Below are 27,814 nucleotides of genomic sequence, written 5' to 3'. Positions count from 1 at the left end.
ATGGCTCCGATCTCCACCGATGCGAGGCCGACACTTGGAGAGGCCATCAGGTTGGTGTTCGGGCAGTGGACCGCGCTGCAGGTGGCAGTGCAGGAGCGGTGGGGCGGCTGCGGCTCCCACGCCAACGCCGACCAGTTCAGCGAATCCATCCTCTCCTGGTTCTATCGCTTAAGGGTACGTAGAGATACTTCAGCAATCAGCATTGTTCAGATAATAAATAGTATGTTCTTCCTTGTCTCCTTGAGGCGTAATCCTGTAGTAAAGTTGATAATGTTTAGTTTAGCATCTGAATTCTCCTAGATCTAGCGGCGTGGGGGTCCACTACTCGGCTTTCAGACCAGTGTAGCAGGGTTGGTCTCCACTTTGTGGCAGCATGGGGCTCGAGCCTTAAGGAAAGATCGTTTTGAGCGACCTAGGTTTGCCTCTACAAGCATAAATCGGCAAGGAAACGGGGGTGCATGCCAACATTCGATGGAGTCCGCTGGTACAGATCATTCTCTTCCCTTTATCTTGGATATAATCAGTGTTCTCTACTGGTTTGGAACGTTGGATTTGTCTTTTCCGAGTGCCTAGGATTAGCATTCCACAACAATCAGAATGTCAACCATTTGATAGGAATTTTGAGCACAAAGTCACAGACACGTGTTCTTTATAGGAAAATTATTAGGTCCAAGTACTAAAGTGGATCTGTCAATATATCATGAGTAGTGAGGATGGTCTTTTTCATTGAAGAGATTATAATTTATAAGACGATATTATGTTCACAGAAAAAGAGAGGATATGTTTTTGGTATTCTCCTCTGTCATTACATAATTGCACTATTACTATCAATAGATCAATTGGTTCAACTTTTCCTATAATTTCAAAAAAGTAAGATGAAGGCTTTGAATTTAGTTCTTTATTTCTCGACAAAGTAGGTCTCTTACTTTTCGTCAACTGATTTCCTTTATCTCCATGTTAGACTCTCATTTTCTTCATGCTAACTTATCAGCGACTTGCTCCTCTGCGCAAGATTCTGAATGACCCACTCTTGTGCAGGTCCTCACATTCATGTTATTTTTTTACTTATCATCTGATCATCATGATGGCACACATTGCACATCATGAATTAGTTACACAGAGAATATACCTTTAATTTTTTTGACTGCCTCTTGAATGTTTCTACTATTGCTTTCAGAAAATTGTAAATTTTGTGTCTACATGTCAGTAATTCATCTCATTTGTCGGTTTATTCAAGGACATTTAGAATACGTGTGCTTTTTCATTTCTCCAATAGTATTTTGCAAAAGAAAAAAAATGTTATATTGGTAGGTCATGTCTCCCATTTGTTCTCTTTAGCTTTTAAGCATGCGAGTTTAGATATTTTAATATTGGAGACAGGAATGCTTATGATGATTTAAATTTCATTATAAATCCATATCTTCTTCCAACACATTAGTATACATAATGGCCACATTGGCATGTTAAAATTTCCCTAATTCAAATGATCTAGCTTTCAATGCAAGAAGAGACATACTTACTCCCATGTTGGTTGAGATGCTAAGAAACAACCCACTGAGAGGGCTATTATCATATCTATGTTCAAACATGGAGTCGCTAGAGGTAATAGTCTTGGTTTTCAAATATAATTTATATACCTACAACATACATCTGTTGCCGGAAATATATATATGCACATGTACCTTGTGTTTACCCAACGCTCACCATAACTGTTGAACTGCAATTCTTTGCCCAAGTAGCTAATATCACTCCACCATTAACATATGAAAATATATCATTATCATTACAGGCACATATACATGCATGCATATACATTGGGTCCCAACACAGGGAATTTCCACTAATAAATCTGCTTCCCTGCGTATCATGTAGTTGTGGAAAATATGCTCATGTGTGACATAAAGCTATCAATGTATGATCTAGGGCATGAGAAATTTCTGTTTGAGTTAGGCATTTGATTTCTGGCCATTGCAAATTGTATCTCAAGTAATGCTGTCAAGTTTGTTAATCGAGTAAATACTCATATTGATAAGTGATTTTCTTTCCTGAATCGATTGGTCTATTCTATCTTCAACTCAAGGGAAAGTTCTCTGTATATAGCATTACAACTTTGAATTTGGCATTGTAAAGCTACGCCATGCAAGCAGCCCTATTAACTTAATTTAACTTGATGAGTATTTGATTTGGGTCCATATAATTGCATCAATCCCTAACATTAAAGTGTAAAGTGGACTGGCGCAGCAACGCGCGCCATCAATGATCTAGTGAGTTGAGTAAGACTACTCACAGTGGGAGTAACATAGATGGTAACATCACACTTATCTAGGCAAAATAGATGATGTGGCATGTAATTAATAAAGAAAGAGAGACATATAGTAACATAGCTAGTTACTGTAACATCACACATATCAAGAAAAGATAAGTCTATTACCTAATAAATGAAATGATGCATGACACAACACATATGTTACTACCCACTGTGGAGATAGTAACATAGAGTAGTAATATACACATGTTACTACTCTAAGTTACTACCCACTGTGACTAGTCTAAGTGGTGATGTACTTTCCTCTTAGACTACCCACAGTGGGAGTAACATACATGATAACATTACATATATTTAGATAAAATAGATGATGTGATAAGCAATTAATGAAGAAAGAGAGGCATGCATGTGGTAACATAGCTAATTACTAGTAGTATGAGCAACATCACACATAACAAGGCAAGATGAGTCTGTAACCTGATAAATGATGTGTGGCATGACACCACACATATGTTACTCCTCACTATAGAGGTAGTAACATAGACTAGTAACATATGCATGTTACTAATATACGTTACTCCCACTGTGACTAGTATTAGAATGAAACTTTATATTTTATATTTTCTTGAAGAAAAGGCTTTATGATATTATGCCACAGTGTGGGATAAAATTAGGGCGTGACATTCCACGTATTGAGTACAGATAAGCACGCTGACTTTTCTGAACACTGAAGAGCATGGGTTCTTCTGCAGCTAGCTGCTAGTCTAAGATGCTAATAAATTAAGCATAAACACCATGACACGCTTCCCAGCAGCAAGTGCATGTCGGAACGAGAAACCATCATGCCCAGAGAAGAAATCAACTGCGGTCGTTGGCCATGATAAAAAAAGCAGGTAAAAAGATTGGGAAGCATAACATGTAACAGTCAAACTCAAAACTCAATGGACAGACTTGATTCTTACAGTTCTACAGGGAAGATAGGTCAGTTATATCCATCCTCCGTACAACAAAATATATTCGGTCAAAGAACATTTTTTAATAATAAATACGCATGGATTAGCTCAACAAAAAGATGCATACGTCTGTGTTAGTTACACTCCATTTGTAGCCATCGATCGTTCATGCAGCAAGTTTTTCTTGAAACTATTCATAGTGTATTAGTGTTTACCTTGGGAAAAAAAAACTATTCATAGTGTTTAGAGGTGCACCCGGAAGCTATCACACCTTTCTTTAGTGTTTAATGTTTTCAGCTGTGACATGACAAGTAAGAAAATATTCAGTTTGCAGATTAAGACGTTAGGAAATTCAGTCGGGAGAATGGAAGCACCTTTTCCGTTGGTACGTACATTTATAGGTTTGACCAACGACTTTGAAATCCTGTGATCCAACCGCGCCGGAGCTGGACCGTATGATCTGGGCCCGGTCAGTATCTTAATGTTAAGATCTCACCCACCGCGGTCATTCGCTGTGTCTTGCTATTACGGATTTTTCCTTTTAGTGGGAGGCGATGTGGGTAATGGTGACGAAAAGAGAACTACTCCCTCCATTCGGAATTACTTGTCAAACAAATGAATGTATCTAGACGTATTTTAGTTCTATACACATCCACTTTTGAGACAAGTAATTTCGAACGGAGGGAGTAGCTATCTAGTCAGCAGTGTTGGTGGCATCCCAACTCCGACGTGGAAGGCTGAAATATAAACTCCAGCACATATTATGAAAAACGGAGGGAGTAGCTATCTAGTCAGCAGTGTTGGTGGCATCCCAACTCCGACGTGGAAGGCTGAAATATAAACTCCAGCACATATTATGAAACCAACTCCTTGTAGCATTCTGCAACTTTGCATTCGACGGTATGAGTACCTCTTACAAACTTCGGGAAGGAAACCATCCCCATGATCATGAATTTCCATTTGCCAGATTTGAAGAAATTCCCCAAGCGATGAAAAATTTCTCTGAAACATGTATGATTGGACAAGGAGGTTTTGGCAAAGTTTACAAGGTAACCCGTTTCCTAACACCCTATTATATATTCTAAAAATCGTTAGAATTTTGTGGTTTGTGTTACAAAATTAAATCAATATTTTACCTTAAAATTCTCTAGGGAATGTTGGGTGGACAAGAAGTTGCTATCAAGAGGCTAAGTAAGGATTCTCAACAAGGAACAAAGGAATTCAAGAATGAAGAGGCTAAGTACAACTTCTTGGATGCTGTGGGGAGCAGGATTAAACGATGTTGATTTATGAGTATCTACCTAACAAGAGCTTAGACTCTACCCTTTTTGGTACATATTGCGGAAACACAACATAATTCGCTTAAAAACTAAAAATTTGTTTTATTTTTCTTACGGTTGCTTCTCTTTACACATGATTCTAGCAAAATGTTGTTGGACTGGGCGACATGATTTAATATAATTAAAGGGGTCGCTAGGGAATTCTCTACCCCCACCAGGATTCAAGACTAACTATAGTTCACAGATATCTCAAAGCTGTTAACGTTTTGCTAGATGCGGATATGAAACCTAAAGTTACAGATTTTGGTATGGCGAGGATCTTTGGTGATAACCAACAAAATGCAAATACTCAACGCGTTGTCGGAACTTAGTGAGTACACGTAGGGTAACGCAGCAGAAAACAAAAAGTTTCCGACCTACGCACCAGCCAAGGACCACTATGGAGACTGCATACATAGTTTGATCTTTTTCATTACCGACTCGTAGCGGAGCGTGAAGTAGAGTCGATGACGATCGGCGGTACAGATCCCCGCAGCTAGGATTTACAACCTCCCAACCGCGAGGATGTATACCCTCATCTGCTCCTCAGACAGCCCTCCGGGAGGCGGTCGAATAGCCCCCCGGACGGTGTCGCGGACAGCCCTTTGGGAGGACCTTCGAAACTCGAACGGTCACTCGGACAGCCCTTCGGGAGGACCTTCGAAACTCGGATGGTCACACGGAAAACCCTTCGGGAGGCACTCACGAACTAAGACCGAAACTATGTTCTCTCTACAGAGTTGCACACATACGATGTCATCTATCCGGCAGGGCTTCACCGTCCAGAACTAGTTCTTGCCGGAACCCAAACAGCCTTTCGGCTCTAAGAAACTATTTCGCGGGGAGGGAGAGAGAAGCCAGATCATTGCATGGCATTTGTATGTGAGAAGGGATGAGGAGAATGGCAGCCCCTTCTCCTCCTTTTATAGGCCAAGGCAAGGGGTGGGGTGGTGGAGGAAATATCAAAACATCCATGCTACATGTCCCACATGAAGGGTGAAATGGTAACTCAAGTGGGGAACCAAGGGGACACCATGGAGGCACCCCCTTAGCCAGCCACAACCTTGCCGCCCCCCATGCCCCCCCCCCAACAAGCCACCAACATGTCTCCTAGAAACATGGGTGCTCCCTAGACAAAAAGCCACCAAACATGTAACCCCCGATTCGTGGTATCTTGTCCCCTCGTGCTGAGACAAGATGTTTTCCGCGAAACATTTTTTCTGAAAAATTCCGGAAGGTCCCAGAACATTTCCGGCACCCTCTAAAATTCTTCTGGGCATGATCCGAAACATTTCCGGTGTGGTTATTTTTATCAGCAAAAAGCAACAACGGCGGTAACGGCAGCTCCGGAACATTTTCGGTTTTTCTCTCCGAAAATCCCAAAAGTTCCCAGACCAATTCTGGGGCCCTCTAAGAATTTCCAGGCGAGTGCCAAAACTATTTTGACCTAATAATATATTCCGAAACAACTTTTCGGTTTTACCGAAACAACTTTTCGGTTTTACCGAAACTCTTTCGGTGTTCTCTCTCTGGAACTCTTCTGTTATCTCCGAAACTTTTCCGGTGACTTTCTCTCAGACTCCCTGTCTAGTATTCAACAGATAGATGACCCTTAAGAGTGTGAGCCTATATGTTCGGTGAAGTATAGACATGACCTGGAACCCCTTCCGATCAATGATCAACATCGGAGCCGTGGACACCCATATTGACCCCTATACCCACATGAATGAATATTCGAGTGAACCTCCAGTTGCCGTGTGCTATTCCTGTTGCTTTGTGATATGTTACAAATACCCAAGGTGAGATTTACTTGCATCCCCGTGGATCAATGACTTGTCCACTATGCTAGTTACCTCGTTACCGGTTTTGTTATATTTTATCGTTTCTGTGTTGCGACATCCCTGTGATCAAATCACACTGTGTCTGGCCAGACGATGATGGATATCGTAACACCAAGAGGGCCTGAGAATATCTCTCCATCGTCGGAGGAGCAAATCCCAATCTTGAGCTATCAAGTTACTTGACACACTTTTCCATGAACCCGTAAGCCGCCGTAATAGCCACCCATTTAGGGATGACGTTTAACAAACCCCAAAGTTCATGAAGCAAGTATGAAGAAACTCGAAACTCTCATGGTCTAAGGAATTATGCAAACGTTAACCATCTCTGTGTTATGTACCATTAACTTGTGACGACCGAATCTCATAGCATAACATCAATCCGGGTCGATTCAACACAAACGTTCTCTTAACATTGTGCCCTCAAACTTGCTGGCATAGACATGCCCATGACCAGGAAAACAGAATCATCATGCAACACTTGAGCTAGTCTTAGAGGCTAGACTAGGAATACTTCTTACCGTTTATTATTCCACACGTGCATATGAGTCTTCCTCCGAGCCTCGTGTTATTGCAGACTCAAGAACCATAGCAGTTATAGCATGGAAGATAAACATAATTATGAACATGGAGATAAGTAATAGCATTTATTATTGCCTCTAGGGAATATCTCCTACAGACTCCCACTTGCACTAGAATCAATAATCTAGTTAATGCTAATGCACTTTACACCTATGGCATACCGGTGTAAAAGTTGCTTCGCATGTGGTATAGCCTGATTTTCATCGGATCTGACAACTTCAGTTCCGTGTCTATCTCTGCATATCCTCGCGTTTTCACGCTTTCATAAAATTCATATTTTGTGCGGACTTGGCTTTTATGTATGTGAATCATAGGTCGAACCTGGATTCCTCAGACTGAGTTATGGAGAAACTACCTGCAGTAGTGTCCCATTGACAAAAGCCATCCTGGAACCATACTAAGTTCATGAATGAACTATATGATTCAACATCTTGTTTGTCGCTTCTAAAGCGTCAACATACTTAGTTATTTGTTATAGAATTCGCCACAGTATCCTGTTGGGAACAATTTGCAACTACCGTGCCACCATATTGTGTATTACACAAAACCCTTAACTTAAATCAAAAATCGCATGGAGAAAAGATGAAGACTGTATCGATGTAACATTTTACAACGAACTCTTCATGATCTCCCCTTGCGAGAAAACATATCATCAGTACTTACTCTAGTACTCAATGACATATTTCACTGTTGTCCCATGATCAGTACTTTGATCACTTTAGTATCCATACTCGCAACACCTTGGGAGTATCAGACATATCTGGTTGTTTTACATACCATGGAGTACATGATTAATCCAAACACAAAAGTGCGTGGAATCTGCATCATGTATTTTGCTCATCAGTGTTTTGGGACACCGAGTCTTGCAAAAAACTCTTCCATGTGACTCTGGCAAGAATCACTCCTTGGCGGTTTTAAATGCTAAAAGGTTTTAGCACCTTGTCAATATGTATTCATTGCTTAGCCCTATTAGGTAAATCTAATTGACATAGATCATTATGCCTAATATTGAGGCTATTTAGCCTAAGCACTTCATCAAAAAAACTATTTTCAAATGAAGTCCTAATTTGTGTTAAGAAATTTATTTCCAATTAACAATGTGTCAAGGACACAAGGTTTTTAGAAATATTATTATGCTCCCACTTACTTTCTTGAATTCAAGCATCTTCGTTACCCATTGATGAAGTCAGAACCCTTTGACCATTTCATCAAAGCACGAAGATTCAAATTCCATTTTTCTCTCTTATGTCCATCGCTGGAACTCTGAAGTTTGCACCCTTACTAGCATCCTCTGGATAGACAAAATGCCTTGGACTCTAACACATGCAAGTCCTTGGTTTCATTTCCATCAGATGGAAATCCTATTGTCATCCATGTTTCGTATCTCATGATTGAAATATGTATTAATTGCTAGTTCAACCCGAACTGACTTTAAGCATCGCTACGATGAAAACAACCTCATTGCAGTCAACTCTTGAACTTGTTATTTCAACAAGTCGAGCTTTATGGATAAAACATTTTTATCCGTATCAGTTTTAAGTTCCATAAATATTCGTTAGACTCTATGTCTTCCGAAAGGTGTATCAAGGTTTTAATCTTGAATCACTCATATGGAAACTAACTCGGGTTGTATTGGCATTTAGCCAATTCCGGAGTCAGGGCCCATCAATGCTTCCTTTTGTATTGTAGGTATAATGTTGTATAACAACAATATCTCGTTTGCGCACCTGAGAGGTTTGCACGAGCCTTGCCTACGTGGTTCAGCTGCAAGTTCGACTGAAGTTCATACAATATTGTAGAGACTTCCGTATCAGTCGCAGTAGGAAACTCTGGAATTACTTCCAAGGTCTCTTTCCTTTGATCTGATGACGAAGATACTGTTTATCTCGTCGAGTTGCGCTATTCTCCCACTCACCTTTTTAAAAGAACCATTCTCTTTAAAAGCACACCGTTTCGCGGCAAAACTATTTGCCTCGGTATAGTGAGGGAGTAATACCCAACATTTTGGTATAACCTACAAAGTAGCACTTGTCTGATTTGGGTTAGGTTTGTAACCTTTTACACAAGCTCCATATTCCAAATGTTAAGAAAATATATAACATGGTTGGGCGTACCATACCATGGCTTCATTTCAACAGACCTGATGTAGCTCTTTTCAGTGTAAAAGCCGCAGTCTCTAGAGCATCACTTTAAAAGGGATAATGGCAAATTTATTTATGTCATCTTTGACCTTATCATGTCATAAATGGTTAGATTACATCTCCACGGACTTTCCACTTGCAGTGGTGTTCCGGGAGGTGCAAGTTATGAAACCCCTTTCACAACTCATCAAACATATGCTAAACCTGTAACTCAAATATTCCTTTGTGCAATCAAATTGCAGAAACATAATTTTCTTGTTACAATAACTTCTACTTCATTTTTGAAAACCTTTCGAATCATTTCAAAAGATCCAGATTTACGTCTCATCAAGTAAATATCCATATATCTACTTGAGTCATTTCCAAAGATAAATAAATCCACCACTTGCAACAACATTTATTGAACCACACATATGAAAATGTATGATCACCAATAAGTTTGTTGCTCGTTCCTTATGGCCTGTGAACGGTATTTCAGTCACTTCACTTTTCGGAGGAAAGTTGCAAGTGTCAGATGATTCAAAATCAAACGACTTCAAAATCCATCATAATGGAATTTTTCCATGCGGGTCTCTCCAATGTGACCAAATGCAGTGCCACACATGTGTGGTATTCTCATAGTCTCGCGACATTTAGCATCAGCGTTATGGATGTATCATATTACCATCAATATTCATAGCATACATCCCATCTTGGATGGAAGCATGACACTTCATGTTATTCATAATACTTAACAACAATTTTTGGTTTTATGAACAACTCATTTGCAACAAACATTGTGCAATGGGCTAGAGTGTATGAAACTCTAAAATGAATTATGAAAGTAAACCTAGAGGTATTGTATTATTATCAATATTCATAACATACATCTCATTCATAATGAAAGTATGGCCCTTGTGTTATTCATAACATCAAACATAAAAAGTTCTCTTATGAACAACCTTCTTGCAAGATACCTTATGCAATGGGCTAGAGTTTGTAAAACTCTAAATGAATTATGAAAATAAATACAGACGGCAATACACCGATGGAAGGTATAGTAACATTTACAATGTTCTGTTGGGGAACGTAGTAATTTCAAAAAAATTCCTACGCACACGCAAGATCATGGTGATGCATAGCAACGAGAGGAGAGTGTGATCTACGTACCCTTTGTAGATCGACAACGGAAGCGTTTGGTTGATGTAGTCGTACGTCTTCACGGTCCGACCGATCCAAGCACCGTTACTCCGGCACCTCCCAGTTCTTGGCACACGTTCAGCTCGATGACGATCCCCGGGCTCCGATCGGCTCCGATCCAGCAAAGCGTCGGGGAGGTTCCGTCAGCACGACGGCGTGGTGACGATCTTGATGTTCTACCGTCGCAGGGCTTCGCCTAAGCACCGCTACATATGACCGAGGTGGAATATGGTGGAGGGGGGCACCGCACACGGCTAAGGAACGATCACGAAGATCAACTTGTGTCTATGGGGTGCCCCTTGCCTCAGTATATAAAGGATGGAGGAGGAGGAGGCCGGCCAAGGCAATTGGTGCGGCCAGGATGTGGAGTCCTACTAGGACTCCAAGTCCTAGTAGGAGTCCACCAAGAGGGGAGGAAGGGAGAAGGAAGTGGAGGAGAAGGAAAGGTGGCCGGCCCCCTTTTCCCTAGTCCAATTCGGACTAGAGGGGAGGGGGGGCGCAGCAGCCCCTTGGCCCTTTCTCCTCTTCCCACTAAAGCCCATCAAGGCCCATTGCTTCTCCCGTAACTACCCGGTACTCCGAAAAATACCCGAATCACTCGGAACCTTTCCGATGTCCGAATATAGTCGTCCAATATATCGATCTTTACGTCTCGACCATTTCGAGACTCCTCGTCATGTCCCCGATCTCATCCGGGACTCCGAACTCCTTCGGTACATCAAAACATAAACTCATAATATAACTGTCATCGAAACCTTAAGCGTGCGGACCCTACGGGTTCGAGAACAATGTAGACATGACCGAGACACGTCTCCGGTCAATAACCAATAGCGGAACCTGGATGCTCATATTGGCTCCTACATATTCTATGAAGATCTTTATCGGTCAGACCGCATAACAACATACGTTGTTCCCTTTGTCATCGGTATGTTACTTGCCCGAGATTCGATCGTCGGTATCTAATACCTAGTTCAATCTCGTTACCGGCAAGTCTCTTTACTCGTTCGTAATACATCATCTCACAACTAACTCATTAGTTGCAATGCTTGCAAGGCTTATGTGATGTGCATTACCAAGAGGGCCCAGAGATACCTCTCCGACAATCGGAGTGACAAATCCTAATCTCGAAATACGCCAACCCAACATGTACCTTTGGAGACACCTGTAGTCCTTTATAATCACCCAGTTACGTTGTGACGTTTGGTAGCACACAAAGTGTTCCTCCGGCAAACGGGAGTTGCATAATCTCATAGTCATAGGAACAGGTATAAGTCATGAAGAAAGCAATAGCAACATACTAAACGATCGGGTGCTAAGCTAATGGAATGGGTCATGTCAATCAGATCATTCAACTAATGATGTGTCCCGTTAATCAAATAACAACTCATTTGTTCATGGTTAGGAAACATAACCATCTTTGATTAACGAGCTAGTCAAGTAGAGGCATACTAGTGACACTTTGTTTGTCTATGTATTCACACATGTATTATGTTTCCGGTTAATACAATTCTAGCATGAATAATAAACATTTATCATGATATAAGGAAATAAATAATAACTTTATTATTGCTTATTATTGCCTCTAGGGCATATTTCCTTCAGTCTCCCACTTGCACTAGAGTCAATAATCTAGTTCACATCGCCATGTGATTTAACAGCAATAGTTCACATCACCATGTGATTAACACCCATAGTTCACATCGATATGTGATCAACACCCAAAGGGTTTACTAGAGTCAGTAATCTAGTTCACATCGCTATGTGATTAACACCCAAAGAGTACTAAGGTGTGATCATGTTTTGCTTGTGAGATAATTTTAGTCAACGGGTCTGTTACATTCAGATCCGTAAGTATTTTGCGAATTTCTATGTCAACAATGCTCTGCACGGAGCTACTCTAGATTATTGCTCCCACTTTCAATATGTATCTAGATCGAGACTTAGAGTCATCCAGATCTGTGTCAAAACTTGCATCGACGTAACTTTTTACGACGAACCTTTTGTCACCTCCATAATCGAGAAACATATCCTTATTCCACTAAGGATAATTTTGACCGCTGTCCATTGATCTACTCTTAGATCACTATTGTACTCCCTCTCTAAACACAGTGTATGGTATACAATAGATCTGGTACACAGCATGGCATACTTTATAGAACCTATGACTGAGGCATAGGGAATGACTTTCATTCTCTTTCTATCTTTTGCCGTGGTCGGGCTTTGAGTCTTACTCAACTTCACACCTTGTAACAAAGGTAAGAAACTTTTTCTTTGACTGTTCCATTTTGAACTACTTCAAAATCTTGTCAAGGTATGTACTCATTGAAAAACTTATCAAGCGTCTTGATCTATCTCTATAGATCTTGATGTTCAATATGTAAGCAGCTTCACCGAAGTCTTTCTTTGAAAAACTCCTTTCAAACACTCCTTTATGCTTTGCAGAATAATTCTACATTGTCTCTGATCAACAATATGTCATTCACATATACTTATCAGAAATGCTGTAGTGCTCCCACTCACTTTCTAGTAAATACAGGCTTCACCGCAAGTCTGTATAAAACTATATGCTTTGATCAACTTATCAAAGCGTATATTCCAACTCCGAGATGCTTGCACCAGTCCATAAATGGATCGCTGGAGCTTGTATATTTTGTTAGCACCTTTAGGTTTGACAAAATCTTCTTGTTGCATCACATACAACTCTTCTTTAATAAATCTATTAAGGAATGCAGTTTTGTTTATCCATTTGCCAGATTTCATAAAATGCGGCAATTGCTAACATGATTCGGACAGACTTAAGCATAGATACGAGTGAGAAACTCTCATCGTAGTCAACACCTTGAACTTGTCGAAAACCTTTTGCGACAATTCTAGCTTTGTAGATAGTAACACTACTATCAGCGTCCGTCTTCCTCTTGAAGATCCATTTATTTTCTATGGCTTGCCGATCATCGGGCAAATCCATCAAAGTCCATACTTTGTTCTCATACATGGATCATATCTCAGATTTCATGGCCTCAAACCATTTCGCGGAATCTGGGCTGATCATCGCTTCCTCATAGTTCGCAAGTTCGTCATGGTCTAGTAACATGACTTCCAGAATAGGATTACCGTACCACTCTGGTGCGGATCTCACTCTGGTTTACCTATGAGATTTGGTAGTAACTTGATCTGAAGTTACATGATCATCATCATTAGCTTCCTCACTAATTGGTGTAGTAGTCACAGGAACAGATTTCTGTGATGAATTACTTTCCAATAAGGGAGCAGGTACAGTTACCTCATCAAGTTCTCTATTTTCCTCCCACTCACTTCTTTCGAGAGAAACTCCTTCTCTAGAAAAACTCCGAATTTAGCAACAAAAGTCTTGCCTTCGGATTTGTGATAGAAGGTGTACCCAACAGTCTCCTTTGGGTATCCTATGAAGACATATTTCTCCGATTTGGGTTTGAGCTTATTAGGATGAAACTTTTTCATATAAGCATCACAACCCCAAACTTTAAGAAACGACAACTTTGGTTTCTTGCCAAACCACAGTTCAGATTGTGTCGTCTCAACGGACTTAGATGGTGCCCTATTTAACGTGAATGCAGCTGTCTCTAATGCATAACCTCAGAACAATAGTGGTAGATCGGTAAGAGACATCATAGATCGCACCATATCTAATAAAGTACGGTTATGACATTCGGACTCACCATTACGCTGTGGTGTTCCAGGTGGCATGAGTTTGTGAAACTATTCCACATTGTTTTAATTGAAGACCAAACTCGTAACTCAAATATTTTACTTCTGCGATCATATCGTAGAAACTTTCATTTTTGTTACGATGATTCTCCACTTCACTCTGAAATTCTTTGAACTTTTCAAATGTTTTAGACCTTTGTTTCATCAAGTAGATATACTCATATCTGCTCAAATCATCTGTGAAGATCAGAAAATAATGATACCTATCGCGAGCCTCAATATTCATCGGACCACATACATCTGTATGTATGATTTCCAACAAATCTGTTGCTCGCTCCATTGTTCCGAAGAACAGCGTTTTAGTCATCTTGCCCATAAGGCATGGTTCGCAAGCATCAAGTGATTCATAATCAAGTGATTCCAAAATCCCATCAGCATGGAGTTTCTTCATGCACTTTACACCAATATGACCTAAACGGCAGTGCCACAAATAAGTTGCACTATCATTATTAACTTCGCATCTTTTGGTTTCAATATTATGAATATGTGTATCATTAAGACCGAGATCCAATGAACTATTTTCATTGGGTGTGTAACCATATAAGGTTTTATTCATGTAAACAGAACAACAATTTATTCTCTTACTTAAATGAATAACCGTATTACAATAAACATGATCAAATCATATTCATGCTCAACGCAAACACCAAATAACACTTATTCAGGTTCAACACTAATCCCGAAAGTATAGGGAGTGTGCGATGATGATCATATCAATCTTAGAACCACTTCCAACACACATCGTCACTTCACCCTTAACTAGTCTCTGTTTATTCTGCAACTCCCGTTTCGAGTTACTAATCTTAGCAACTGATCCAGTATCAAATACTGAGGGGTTGCTATAAACACTAGTAAAGTACACATCAATAACATGTATATCAAATATACTTATGTTCACTTTGCCATCCTTCTTATCCGCCAATCACTTGGGGTAGTTCCGCTTCTAGTGACCAGTCCCTTTGCAGTAGAAGCACTTAGTCTCAGGCTTAGGATCATACTTGGGCTTCTTCACTTGAGCAGCAACTTGCTTGCTGTTCTTTTTGAAGTTCCCCTTCTTCCCTCTGCCCTTTTCTTGAAACTAGTGGTCTTGTCTACCATCAACACTTGATGTTTTTCTCGATTTCTACCTTCATCAATTTCCGCATTACGAAGAGCTTGGGAATCGTTTCCGTTATCCCTTGCATATAATAGTTCATCACGAAGTTCTACTAACTTGGTGATGGTGACTAGAGAATTCTGTCAATCACTATCTTATCTGGAAGATTAACTCCCACTTGATTCAAGCGATTGTAGTACTCAGACAATCTGGGCACATGCTCACTAGTTGAGTGATTCTCCTCCATCTTTTAGCTATAGAACTTGTTGGAGACTTCATATTTCTCAACTCGGGTATTTGCTTGAAATATTAACTTCAACTCCTGGAACATCTCATATGGTCCATGACGTTCAAAATGTCTTTGAAGTCCAGATTCTAAGCCATTAAGCATGGTGCACTAAACTATCAAGTAGTCATCATATTGAGCTAGCCAAACGTTCATAATGTCTGCATCTGCTCCTGCAATAGGTCTGTCACCTAGCGGTGCATCAAGGACATAATTCTTCTGTGCAGCAATGAGGATAAACCTCAGATCACGGATCCAATCCGCATCTTTGCTACTAACATCTTTCAACACAATTTTTCTCTAGGAATATATCAAAATAAACACAGGGAAGCAACAACGCGAGCTATTGATCTACAACATGATTTGCAAAATACTACCAGGACTAAGTTCATGATAAATTTAAGTTCAATTAATCATATTACTTAAGAACTCCCACTTAGATAGACATCCCTCTAATCCTCTAAGTGATTACGTGATCCAAATCAACTAAACCATGTCCGATCATCACGTGAGATGGAGTAGTTTCATTGGTGAACATCACTATGTTGATCATATCTGCTATATGATTCACGCTCGACCTTTCGGTCTCCGTGTTCCGAGGCCATATCTGTATATGCTTGGCTCGTCAAGTATAACCTGCGTATTCCGCGTGTGCAACTGTTTTGCACCCATTGTATTTGAACGTAGAGCCTATCACACCCGATCATCACGTGGTGTCTCAGCACGAAGAACTTTCGCAATGGTGCATACTCAGGGAGAACACTTCTTGATAATTAGTGAGAGATCATCTTAAAATGCTACCGTCAAACTAAGCAAAATAAGATGTATAAAAGATAAACATCATATGCAATCAAAATATGTGACATGATATGGCCATCATCATCTTGCGCCTTTGATCTCCATCTCCAAAGTACTGTCATGATCTCTATCGTCACCGGCATGACACCATGATCTCCATCATCTTGATCTATATCAATGTGTCGTCACACGGTCGTCTCGCCAACTATTCCTCTTGCAACTATTGCTATCGCATAGCGATAAAGTAAAGCAATTATTTGGCGCTTGCATCTTATGCAATAAAGAGACAACCATAAGGCTTTTGCCAGTTGCCGATAACTTTAACAAAACATGATCATCTCATACAACAACTTATATCTCATCACGTTTTGACCATATCACATCACAACATGCTCTGCAAAAACAAGTTAGACGTCCTCTACTTTGTTGTTTCAAGTTTTACGTGGCTGCTACGGGCTTAAGCAAGAACCAATCTTACCTACACATCAAAACCACAACGATAGTTTGTCAAGTTGGTGCTGTTTTAACCTTCGCAAGGACCGGGCGTAGCCACACTCGGTTCAACTAAAGTTGGAGAAACTGACACCCGCCAGCCACCTGTGTGCAAAGCACGTCGGTAGAACCAGTCTCACGTAAGCGTACGCGTAATGTCGGTCCGGGCCGCTTCATCCAACAATACCGCCGAACCAAAGTATGACATGCTGGTAAGCAGTATGACTTATATCGCCCACAACTCACTTGTGTTATACTCGTGCATATAACATCAAACCATAAAAACCTAGGCTCGGATGCCACTGTTGGGGAACGTAGTAATTTCAAAAATTTTCCTACGCACACGCAAGATCATGATGATGCATAGCAACGAGAGGAGAGTGTGATCTATGTACCCTTTGTAGATCGACAACGGAAGCGTTTGGTTGATGTAGTCGTACGTCTTCACGGTCCGACCGATCCAAGCACCGTTACTCCGGCACCTCCGAGTTCTTGGCACACGTTCAGCTCGATGACGATCCCCAGGCTCCGATCCAGCAAAGCGTCGGGGAGGAGTTCCGTCAGCACGACTGCGTGGTGACGATCTTGATGTTCTACCGTCGCAGGGCTTCGCCTAAGCACCGCTACAATATGACCGAGGTGGAATATGGTGGAGGGGGGCACCGCACACGGCTAAGGAACAATCACGAAGATCAACTTGTGTGTCCATGGGGTGCCCCTTGCCTCAGTATATAAAGGATGGAGGAGGAGGAGGCCGGCCAAGGCTTGGTGCGGCCAGGATGTGGAGTCCTACTAGGACTCCAAGTCCTAGTAGGAGTCCACCAAGAGGGGAGGAAGGGAGAAGGAAGTGGAGGAGAAGGAAAGGTGGCCGGCCCCCTTTTCCCTAGTCCAATTCGGACTAGAGGGGAGGGGGGGCGCAGCAGCCCCTTGGCCCTTTCTCCTCTTCCCACTAAAGCCCATCAAGGCCCATTGTTTCTCCCATAACTACCCGGTACTCCGAAAAATACCTGAATCACTTGGAACCTTTCCGATGTCCGAATATAGTCGTCCAATATATCGATCTTTACGTCTCGACCATTTCGAGACTCCTCGTCATGTCCCCGATCTCATCCGGGACTCCGAACTCCTTCGGTACATCAAAACTCATAAACTCATAATATAACTGTCATCGAAACCTTAAGCGTGCGGACCCTACGGTTCGAGAACAATGTAGACATGACCGAGACACGTCTCCGGTCAATAACCAATAGCGGGACCTGGATGCCCATATTGGCTCCTACATATTCTATGAAGATCTTTATCGGTCAGACCGCATAACAACATACGTTGTTCCCTTTGTCATCGGTATGTTACTTGCCCGAGATTCGATCGTCGATATCTTAATACCTAGTTCAATCTCGTTACCGGCAAGTCTCTTTACTCGTTCCGTAATACATCATCTCACAACTAACTCATTAGTTGCAATGCTTGCAAGGCTTATGTGATGTGCATTACCAAGAGGGCCCAGAGATACCTCTCCGACAATCGGAGTGACAAATCCTAATCTCGAAATACACCAACCCAACATGTACCTTTGGAGACACCTGTAGTGCTCCTTTATAATCACCCAGTTACGTTGTGACGTTTGGTAGCACACAAAGTGTTCCTCCGGCAAACGGGGGTTGCATAATCTCATAGTCATAGGAACATGTATAAGTCATGAAGAAAGCAATAGCAACATACTAAACGATCGGGTGCTAAGCTAATGGAATGGGTCATGTCAATCACATCATTCTCCTAATGATGTGATCCCGTTAATCAAATAACAACTCTTTTTGTTTATGGTTAGGAAACATAACCATCTTCGATTAACGAGCTAGTCAAGTAGAGGCATACTAGTGACACTTTGTTTGTCTATGTATTCACACAAGTATTATGTTTCCGGTTAATACAATTCTAGCATGAATAATAAACATTTATCATGATATAAGGAAATAAATAATAACTTTATTATTGCCTCTAGGGCATATTTCCTTCATGTTCCCTGTGTATACCTTAACCTCATTTCTGGCTAGTCTTTTTAGGCCATAGTAGCTCTTACATTGATTCGCAACAGAATGCAATCGAGCGGGTATCTTTCTGATTAACTCACAATACCCAAGAATTAGTGATTAACATGTTTAACCATAATTCCCAAGAACTATATCTTTGACGAGCCTACTATATATCAAAAACTTGTATGACATTCATACATGAGCTGGATATTCCAGTCATCTTTCTTACTGCCTTTATACTTCTAACAGTTTAACTTTTAGTATTTCTCCTACTCGCAAAAGAAGCACCCAACTTAAGAGTGGCGTTAGCCCCGGACTTCCTAGGCGTGTAAGTCATACTAAAACCCTTTGGACACTTCCTTTCTCTTTAAGTTGTTGTTTTATTCACCTTTCATTATATGACAGGCGTTCTTTTGGATCCCTTTGTCACAGCCCCAGAATATTGCTTGTATTAGTTGCATGATAGAGCACTCATGCATCATGTCTAATATATGAAACTTGAATTGAGGAAAGTGGAAGCCTCGAAATTTTAAATAAAGGGCAAGAACCCTGAAAATGCATTCTGTGAAGCAAAAATGCCCTAAAATTAGTTTTGGTAATTTTGGAAAGAGCTATACATCAAACCAAAATTCTGGAACATTTTTACGGAATATTTTGGGACATTGAATTTAAATCATATTGTATTTGAATTTGGATCTATATTCTTAATATATATAGAATATATATATATTCAAATAACTTTGAAATATTTTATGTGCATCAGGAACAATCCAGTTAGCAACATAAAAATACTCAAAGGTTTATTGGCACTGTTTGGATTCTGTTTTGAATTTGAAAACAGTGGCAGACAGAAATAAAAAAATAGAAAGAAAAAATAGAAAAGGACAGAGTAAGAGAAGCCCGGCCACTTACCTGGAGCTGGCCCAGTTGGCCCAGCCCACCAACCTACCCTGCCAGTCGTCTCCTTGCTTCTACCAGGAGGACGACGCCGTGTCGACGCGCGCGCAACCGAGCTCCACCTCCTGCTTCCCCTTCGTCCTGTCCTCACGCCACGGAGACGGCCACGAAGCCCCTCACTCTCTAGTTCTCTCTCCCCTCGCTCCTCTGCTTCCCCTCCCGATGGCCGAGCACTGTCGTCGCCGCCGCTCGTTGTTGCCACGGCCACCGGCCCTCCCTCGCCCATCCAACATGCTCCAAAGATCCTCCACGCCGCCCCCGTCAACTCCACCGAGCCACATGAGCTGGGAAGCACTGCAACGCCCTCGACATTGCCGTCTTCTACCACGGGCCACCGAGATCGCCGGCGCCGATTCGCGCCACCCGGGTCGTCCCCAGCCCCGCCGTCCGCACCCTTCACCTCGCCGTGAGCCCTGGTCCCTTTCCCCCCTTCTCCCCTCGTTGTCCTCGTGTCGCAGCGCAGTACCCCGCGATCTCCCGCGCCGCCGTCCGCCATGGCTGTCAGGCCCGTACTCCTGAGCTCTTCCCCTCATGGTCGAGCATAGCAACGTGATCTGCGCGTCTCCAGGAGCTCAAAACACCCAACCGCTGCTCCTAACGTGCTCTGAGGCGTCGACTCGGTCGATACCCGAACTTCGGCGCCGCCGCGAGCTCACTTCCGGTGAGCTCCGTCCACCCCACGGCCTCCCACCTGCTCCGTTAGATGCGCGCGAGTGCCAGCCACCCTCAGCACCCATCCACGCGTCGAATGGACGCCGGAGCCGCGATTCCAGCGTGCCTCCGCCGTCGGCTGTGGTCGTCGCCGGCCATGCTCCGGCGAGTGTCGACGTGGCCGTCATTAGACGCTAACCCCGCCACCTAAGCAACCCTAATAGCCACTGACCAGTGGGCCTAGGCCCTAATTAATCTAGATTAGGTTTAGTTTAATTTTATTTAACTGTGTTAGTTAACCGTGTCACTGACGTATGGACCCCACACGTCAGGTTTGACCTGGACCGAGCCGTTGACCTACTGACGTCACTGTGAGGTCATGTTGACACAATAATTCCTTTCTAGAATTTAAATAAATCTTAAATGATTTATTATTTTCAGAAAATGCCCAAAACTTCTAAAAATCATATAACATCAATCGTAGCTCAGAATGAAATAATTTATATATGAAAAATGATTAGAAAAATCCAATCTATCCATCCGTACCATTTTCATGCATGTTAGAACAACTTATACCTACTGATCAGGTCAAATCAATTAAATGGCATTTAAATCCTCACATGTGGAGTTTGAATTTGAACCTTGGGTTCAAACCAACTACACTTAATTGTGTTGCTAGTTGCATTAGGCCAAATCACATCATATTGCCATGTCATAATCATGCATAATAATTGTTTCATTGCACTGATTGTGTTCTTCCTTGTTTGCCGGTGTTTGTCCCCTCTCGATAGACGTGGTTTCGATGATGTGATCGATGACACTGATGAAGAACTATACTATCTTCAGAAGTGCCAGGCAAGCAAAAACCCCTTGTTCATTCCGATACAATTCCACTCTTTCGCTCCTGCTCTCTTTTACTGCATTAGGACAACAACGATTCAACTGTTACATGTTGCGGTAGTTGAACCCCTTTCCTCTGCATGGCCTGTCATTGCCACAGTAAATAGATGAAACCCACTAGCATGAGTAGGAATTGTTTGAGCCCTGATGTGCCTACTCATTCATGCTTGTTGTAATGCCTGCTAATGCTTAGAGTTGAGTCAGGTCTGATTCATCGGGAATGAATTGGAACGTGGTGAACATGTCCTACTGTTGAGAGCTAAGTGTGTGAACACGATTTGATAAAGGTAGTGGTGAGAGGCCATGTAGGAGTACATGGTGGGTTGTCTCATTGCAGCCGTCCTCAGGAACTGAGTTCTGTGTTTGTGATCCATGAACAGTTACTACCACACATTGGGCTCCGGGCGCTCCAAGCTCTCTCGACTTATTAATCAACCTGATCTCTGTCCAGGAGTTGCAACTAGTTTCTGGTGTTTGTAGGTAGTGTTAGTAGTCTACCAGGTGGCACCCGGTACAGGTGGGCTTGGGACAGACTAGGCACAGTGGCCCGATGTACCAAGTGGCACCCGGATGGTGGGCTTGGGAACCCTGCTCACATCGTTTGGGGCCGTGAGCGACACCCCGGCCGGATCTCCTTGCGGATGGAACCCGAATAGGCGATAAACCTGGATTAGAGACTTGTTGGTTAGTCAGGTCATGGCCGACTCCCTCGCCAGGCTTCCGCTTGAAGGTTGCCAAGATACACGATGTGTACATGGTGCTAAGTGGCAAGAGCGTGTGTGAAGAAGTACACCCCTGCAGGGTTATCATTATCTATTCGAATAGCCGGATTCCTCGGATATGGAAACTTGGACCCCTTGCATAGTTCATAGACAAGTGAAAGTGGATACTCTAAAATGCGCAAGATAAGTGTGAGTGCTATGGATGGTGTTCTCGCAGGGATACGGGAGCGGATCCATAGTGGTGTATTGGTATGGTGAATATGTCGACTCGTGTGCGCCACCTCAAAAGAGTTACTTGCAGTCGTAGTTCAGGATAGCCACCGAGTCAAAGCTGGCTTGCTGCAGTTAAACTCCACCACCCCTTTGTTGATACCGATGCATATGTAGATAGTTCTGATGTAAGTCTTGATGGGTACATTTGTAATCACGTTTGCTTAATTTATGTTTTTGCAGAGAGACTTCAGTCTCGCTAGTAGTTCCATGTGGACTTCGACGTTTAGCTTGATACCTCAGCTACGATCTTGTGCCCTCGGCAGGATCTAGTAGATAGTCAGGCTTCTCAGCCTTCTTCTTTTGTAGTTGTCTGTACTCAGACATGTTAAGCTTCTGCATGTGCTTTGACTTGTATGCTCTGAATGTTGGGTCATGAGACCCATGTTTGTTTTATCTGGCTCTTCAGAGCCTAATGAATAAATACTCTGAGTCGTAGAGTCTTGTTGTGATGCCATGTTGTATTGCACATATTAAGCATATTGTGTGTATGATTGAAATGCTTGGTATGTGTGGGATCCGACAACCTAGTTGTTTATCCTTGGTAGCCTCTCTTATGGGGAAATGTAGTCTTGCGCTTCCATGAGCCATAGTAGTCCGCTACAGCCTGGTTCACCGGAGTCCTGCTAGCCCAGCACTACTGCTTCGGAACACTTGACTGGCCGGCATGTGATTCACTTTGTTCCTGTGTCTGTCCCTTCGGGGAAATATCACGCGGTGACATCCGGAGTCCTGCCTAGCCTGCTACAGCCCGACTCACCGGAGTCCTGTTAGCCCAGTGCTACAACCCGGATTCGCACGCTGCTGGCCGACATGCTCGATGTTGATTCATGTATGCATGTCCCCGTAAGTGAGTGCCACTTTGGGTTCACGACTAGTCATGTCGGCCCGGATTCTCTGTCATATGGATCCTAGCGACACTATCATATACGTGAGCCGAAAGGCGCAAACGGTCCCGGGCCATGGTAAGGCGACACCCGTGGGAATACCGTGCGTGAGGCCGCAAAGTGATATGAGGTGTTATCGGCTAGATCGATGTGACTTGGAATCGGGGTCCTGACACCCTTTCCCAACAGTCAAATGCATAGTAAACACTTTTACTAATACTTGCAAACAAACATTGCTTTGTTTGTATCTTTTTCAGTTCCATGAATATCATATAACTATGCCAACTTTCGAAGTTTGGGTTTCATGGAAGCAAACATATTCCACTTGACCGTAACAGAATTCTAGCTTTTGGATCGAGGGACGAGTGTCACATGATCCATAGCATTAGCGGGAGGATACGGAAAGCATATGATAGGACAAAGTCCTTCTCGGCACTTTTGAGGACAATCCTCACATTACGTTGCCAATCGTAAAGTTTTAACTAGATATTTAATAGTTATTCAATTTTAACAGGGAAGGTGGAAACGCGAGCCATTATTCTACAACTATTTTGCAAGAAAAACTAGACATTGTTCATAATTAATTGCACTGAGAATTAAACATGTTAATTCAACAATGCGCTCCCACTCAAATCAATATCCCTCATAATTAATTTTGAGTGATACAAGATCCAGACTTCAATTCATCGCCATAGAATCATCATCTCATAACGGGAATTTTAGTCGGTAGGCCAACTTGCCGATCACATCTCTATGTGACTCTTGCTCATCTTTCGATGTGCGTGTTCCGAGCTCAGGACGATCCTACCATGAAAGTCAAGACAACCAAGTGATCTTGCTGCGAGGTCTGACCTCACCCGCCTCACACTTCTCTAATCGTTCGTACCCATGCATCCATGGCGCACCCCGAAAAGATAGGTGCCGTGACGGTGCTACACTTGGGAGAACACTAACTACTTGATATTTTAGTGAGAGATCACCCTAATAAAAAGTGACTACCGCGCAATCAAGAAGGGTGCATCATAAGGGATAAACATCTCAGGCAATTCATAATAGCATGATATGGTATAACCCTTTCTGACGGAGAAGTCTTTCATTTCTTCGTCTTCGGCATACGCGTCGGTGTTCACCTTCACGAAGATTGCCACCACCTTGTCGATGCACCGGATAATATTGCTATCTCTATAGCTAATAAAATAAGTGCATTACTTAAGGTTGACACGCAGGTCATTAAAGTGACAATCATATGGCTCCAACCATCATGCCGAATCATGACACACCGGTCATGTTAATTACATCATATAGTCATCTCATACACAATCAAATTGAATATGAGCATTGCTATACCACATCACATGCACATCCTGCAAAACCAAGTTAGACGCCTCTAATCGGTTTATGCAAAATTTTATTTTACGTGGCTTCTAAGGTTTTGACTTAAACCGCAGCTATCAACGTTTTATCATCAAGTATGATTATTCAAGTTGCTAGATTAACATCTCGGGGTGTATGAAACACGAGATAATTAAATCTCGAGCCCCATACTAAACTTCGTCATACGCATGACCCCCGTGTAGATCATATCTGCAATGCCCTTTCATCTGCGAATTTCATCTTTCTTTTGACTACGACAGAACCCAAAGAACTGATAGCACTTCCAAGATCAATTAGGATCACGGATTGCCAGAACTTTGTCAAAATTCCACCATGTTGTCTCGAGATTGAGCAAACGCAAATTCTAGGGAAGCAACAAGAACGTCGGGTAACAGATTTCATCTGTCACCCGCATAAATAATTTTCCGCAATCGATCTCATCTACTACCCAATTATATTATGCAATACCCATACATCTCCATGTATTCTAGATCGAAACCTGCATCTACGCATAGCACGGCTCTTGATGCCACTGTAAGGTAACGCAGCAGAAAACAAAAATTTTCCGACCTACTCACCAGCCCAGGACCACTATGGAGACTGCATACATGGTTTGATCTTTTTCGTTACCGACTCGTACCATAGCGGGAAGTAGAGTCGATGACGATCGGCGGTGCAGATCCCCGCAGTTAGGATTTACAACCTCCCAACCGCAAGGATGCATACCCTCATCTGCTCCTCAGACAGCCCTCCGGGAGGTGGTCGAATAGCCCCCCGGACGGTGTCGCGGACAGCCCTTCGGGGGGACCTTCGAAACTCGAACGGTCACTCGGACAGCCCTTCGGGAGGACCTTCGAAACTCGGACGGTCACACGGACAGCCCTTCGGGAGGCACTCATGAACTAAGACCGAAACTACGATCTCTCTACAGAGTTGCACACATACGATGTCATCTATCCGGCAGGGCTTCGCCGTACAGAACTAGTTCTTGCCGGAACCTAGACAGCCTTTCGACTCTACGAACCTATTTCGCGGGGAGGGAGAGAGAAGCCAGATCATTGCATGGCATTTGTATGTGAGAAGGGATGAGGAGAATGGCAGCCCCTTCTCCTCCTTTTATAGGCCAAGGCAAGGGGTGGGGTGGTGGAGGAAATACCAAAACACCCATGCTACATGTCCCACATGAAGGGTGAAATGGTAACTCAAGTGGGGCACCAAGGGGACACCATGGAGGCACCCCCTTAGCCAGCCACAACCTTGCCCCCTACCATGCCCCCCCCCCAACAAGCCACCAACATGTCTCCTAGAAACATGGGTGCTCCCTAGACAAAAAGCCACCAAACATGTAACCCCCGATTCGTGGTATCTTGTCCCCTCGTGCTGAGACAAGATGTTTTCTGCGAAACATTTTTTCTGAAAAATTCCGGAAGGTCCCAGAACATTTCCGGCACCCTCTAAAATTCTTCTGGGCATGACCCGAAACATTCCCGGTGTGGTGTTTTTTATCAGTGAAAAGCAACAACGGCGGTTATGGCAGCTCCGGAACATTTTCGGTTTTTCTCTCCTAAAATTCCCAAAAGTTCCCAGACCAATTCTGGGGCCCTCTAAGAATTTCAAGGTGAGTGCCGAAACCATTTTGACCTAATAATATATTCCAAAACAACTTTTTGGTTTTACCGAAACTCTTTCGGTGTTCTCTCTCCGGAACTCTTCCGTTGTCTCTGAAACTTTTCCGGTGACTTTCTCTCAGACTCCCTCTCTAGTATTCAGCAGATAGATGACCCTTAAGCGTGTGACCCTATAGGTTCGGTGAAGTATAGACATGCCATGTAACCCCTTTCGATCAATGATCAACATCGGAGCCGTGGACACCCATATTGACCCCTATACCCACACGAATGAATATTCGAGTGAACCTCCAGTTGCTGTGTGCTATTCCTATTGCTTCGTGATATGTTACAAATACCCGAGGTGAGATTTACTTGCATCCCCGTGGATCAACGACTTGTCCACTATGCTAGTTACCTCGTTACCGGTTTTGTTCTCTTTTCTCGTTTCCATGTTGCAGCATCCCTGTGATCAAATCACACTGTGTCTGGCTAGACGATGATGGATACCGTCACACCGAGAGGGCCCGAGAATATCTCTGCATCGTCGGAGGAGCAAATCCCAATCTTGAGCTATCAAGTTACTTGACACACTTTTCCATGAACCCGTAAGCCACCGTAATAGCCACCCATTTACGGATGACGTTTAACAAACCCCAAAGTTCATGAAGCAAGTATGAAGAAACTCGATACTCTCATGGTCTAAGGAATTATGCAAACGTTAACCATCTCTGTGTTATGTACCATTAACTTGTGACGAACGAATCTCATAACATAACATCAATCCGGGTCGATTCAACACAAATGTTCTCTTAACATTGTGCCCTCAAAGTTGCTGGCATAGACATGCCACTGACCAGGAAAACAGAATCATCATGCAACACTTGAGCTAGTCTTAGAGGCCAGACTAGGAATACTTCTTACCATTAATTATTCCAAACGTGCATATGAGTGTTCCTTCGAGCCTCGTGTTATTGCAGACTCAAGAACCATAACAGTTATAGCGTGGAACATAAACATAATTATGAACATGGAGATAAGTAATAGCATTTATTATTGCCTCTAGGGCATATCTCCTACAGTACAATGGAAACCTAATGATAGTTCTGAATATTTAATCTCCCATTCAATAACTAATATAATTGATCAACAGTGGTTACATGGCTCCTGAGTATGCAATGGAAGGTGTCTTCTCTACCAAGTCTGATGTCTACAGGTTTGGCGTGTTACTACTAGAGGTTGTCACTGGAATACGGAGAAGCTCCTATAGTCAAACCATGGGCTTCCCTAGTCTCACTGTCTATGTGAGTATGCGCAAGGCTTATCTCGAGTTCTATTTAATGCAAGTGGACCAATTTTTGAAGTGTTTTTAGTTTTACAAACAAATTAATATTGGTATGTTCTTGGTTTTTTCAGTCATGAAATATGTGGAAGGAAGGGAAGACCGAGGATTTGTTGGACTCAGCTATCATGGATACTTGTTCACCGGATGAAGTTTCGCTTTGTGTCCATGTAGGACTCTTGTGTGTCCAGGAGAACCCAGATAACAGACCACATATGTCATATGTTGTGTTCGCCCTAGAGAATGGAAGCACCACACTTCCAACCCCGAATCGCCCTGCCTACTTTGCACGACAAGGTTCCCATATTGAGCAAATCAGAAATTATATTCAAACTTCTGTGAATAGGTTTACACTTACAGAGATAGAGGGGCGATGA

General features: G+C 42.6%; 1 pseudogene; it reads left to right on the top strand.

The window, feature by feature from the left end:
* Positions 1-27,814, top strand: LOC125507293 (annotated as a pseudogene).

The sequence above is a fragment of the Triticum urartu genome, chromosome 5 (genome assembly GCF_003073215.2).
Source record: "Triticum urartu cultivar G1812 chromosome 5, Tu2.1, whole genome shotgun sequence".
In the NCBI taxonomy this organism is placed as follows: Eukaryota; Viridiplantae; Streptophyta; class Magnoliopsida; order Poales; family Poaceae; genus Triticum; species Triticum urartu.
The sequence above is the reverse complement of the archived record's forward strand: the minus strand, read 5'-3'. Positions and strand labels throughout refer to the sequence as shown.